We start from the raw sequence: 2,459 nt of genomic DNA, 5'->3' as shown, positions 1-2,459 counted from the left end.
TCTGAACAAATATGCCTATAAGATAAATTCCTAGCAGGGTAATTTTTGGCTCAAAGGCAACATACATTAAAGCTGATAGATATTGCTAAAAATAATTCCTTTCTGTATCCTTGCCAACTCTGGGTATTAGCATTTTTGAAATTAATATTTTAATTATAGTTCACATTATATTAGTCTCATGTGTACAATATAGTCATTAGGCATTTATATACCTTATGGAAGGATCACCACAATAAGTCTAGTAGCCATCTGACACCATACAGAGTTATCATAATATTATTGACCATATCCTAGTCTATCCTTGGGTATTCACATTTTTTATCTTTTCCAATTTGATGTGTCAAAAACCATATCACTGTTTAATTGTGCATTTATTTGATTCGTAAAGAGTCTGAATATCTTTTATACTAAATAGCAAACATTTACTAGCCATTTTCCTTTCATTTGAAAACTGCCCATTCATGAGCTTTGCTCCTCTTCTCATTCACTTATTTGAGTTCCTTATATAGTATAGAGAGAAACTCTACTTTGCCTCATGGTTGAAACTGTTTTCATATTGATCAATTTTTGATTATTGTGAAGTATTTTTCTATTTTACTTTATTATTAAAATCGCCCTCAATTGGCCTTCCAAGCAACCCTGTAAATTTTTGTAATAAAATTATGATAGACATTTATTTTAATCTATAATAATAAAAGCCTAATATGCTAATTAGACCCAACAAACTTCCAGACAACCTTCTGGATGACCTTATGGACGACCACGCTATGACACCCACTGGTGCCAGGCCAGCCAAGGCTCATGCGATGAAATTGGTTGGGGGCCAGGCCATCACCCTATGATCGCCCTGCAGAGGGAGGCCCAGGCCACTGACCAGTGGGCTGTGGCTGGTGGGCGGGACCTCCCTCTGTGAGGGAAGCCCGGTCCTGGGTGCCAGAGGGAAGCCTGTGCTGGCAGCCGGGGGAAGGAGGGCCTACTCTTGCACAAACTTCGTGCATCAGACCTCCAGTATTATTATAAAAAATGAGCAGGAACCATTGCTTAAATATGCAAAGGCTATGGAAATGCCTGTAAGAATAAAACTTGCTTTTTTCCAGAAGATTCTGGAAGCCTGGAAATTCTCCAAGGCCAAGAATCTTGCACTTCTAATGGGCATTTCAGGCATAGAGAGAGACCTGTCTGCCTCACTCAGAATGTGCCATCATCAGCTCCAGCAAGACTGGGATTACAGAAAGAATCTGGGGAATTCATACATTCTGGCTCATTCTTCAATCACGTGGCCTGGTCACTTTCTCATCCACAAAGTGCACATGATTGTACCTGAGGTGTAGGGTAGGCCTACTGCGATTATTAAATTAGATACAATATACAAAATACCTATGCAGAATGGATGCTCCAGAAATATTCATGTTCCCAATCCCAGGAGTTAAAGAAAACTTATACCTCCAATTTCTCAGCTGTGACAGGAACATTTTTAAAATGTAAGATCACCAACAAGTTAAACGTAGTGGTGCAGCATGCTTGAAAAAAAACTGCCAGATTCCTCTTCAAGTGCCAAAACTTCTCACACACACGTATATCAAGACCTACTTGATTTTCTGGAGTGAAGTCGAAGTGATATTCTCTGTGATCACTCGCCTCTGTGCATCTTAACTAGTTAGTGTTGGTGCTGACAGTGCTGTGTACTAGGAAAAGAGCATGCTGGATGGTAATTAGGGTCCACAAACCATGTGAGTGAAAAGAGTCTAGAAAATGGGTCAGTGGATCCAATAGGTCCCTTGTAGGCCCACTTTTTCCAGAAGTCTCTTAAACATTTTTTGGCAACAGTCTATGGGGGAGGGAAAGCAGTCCCTGACATGTTGATAGCATGCCTTGATAGCGTACGGTGACAATGGCACTTTTATCTGTGGTTTTCCTCCCTCAAAATCATAACTCTTGTCTAATCATGACAAAAGCATCAGACAAATCCCAGCTTATTTCTGCAGATGTCTGGCCAGTACTCCTCAAACTGTCAAGATTATCAAAACTAAGTCTGAGAAACTGCCACAGCCCAGAGGAGCTTCAGGAAACATGAGGACTAAAGGTATATGGAGTCCTGGATGGGATCCTGGGACAAAAAAATAGACCTTAGGGAAAAACTAAGGAAGTTCAAATAAAATATGGACTTTAATTAATAACAATGTATCAATACCGATTCATTAATTGTAGCATGTGTATCATACTAATGTAAGATGTTTATAATAGGGGAAGCTAAGTATGAGGTATATGGGAATTCTCTGTATTGCTTTCACAATTTTTCTACAAATATAAAGTTGTTCTAAAATAATAACTTTATTTTTCAAAAGGCTCCCTAGATTACCATTTATTCTACTTTGACATAGTACCCTAAAAAACAAAAATAAAACTTCCCCCAAATGCCAAGAAGGTTAAAGTCCCAGGTCACACATAAACATTTAATT

At 38.8% G+C, this 2,459-nt stretch overlaps 1 long non-coding RNA gene across 2 annotated transcripts in view; it reads left to right on the top strand.

Moving 5' to 3' along the window:
- The first annotated feature begins 1,966 nt into the window (after window positions 1-1,966).
- Window positions 1,967-2,459, top strand: part of LOC107183471 — a 26,847-nt gene continuing 26,354 nt past the window's right edge. For both annotated transcript variants that reach the window (XR_001514261.1, XR_001514260.1), the window contains exon 1: window positions 1,967-2,083. This is a non-coding gene — a long non-coding RNA (uncharacterized LOC107183471). The remainder of the gene's footprint in view (window positions 2,084-2,459) is intronic.

Source organism: Myotis davidii, unplaced genomic scaffold (genome assembly GCF_000327345.1).
Source record: "Myotis davidii unplaced genomic scaffold, ASM32734v1 scaffold80, whole genome shotgun sequence".
Lineage (NCBI taxonomy): Eukaryota > Metazoa > Chordata > Mammalia > Chiroptera > Vespertilionidae > Myotis > Myotis davidii.
The sequence above is the reverse complement of the archived record's forward strand: the minus strand, read 5'-3'. Positions and strand labels throughout refer to the sequence as shown.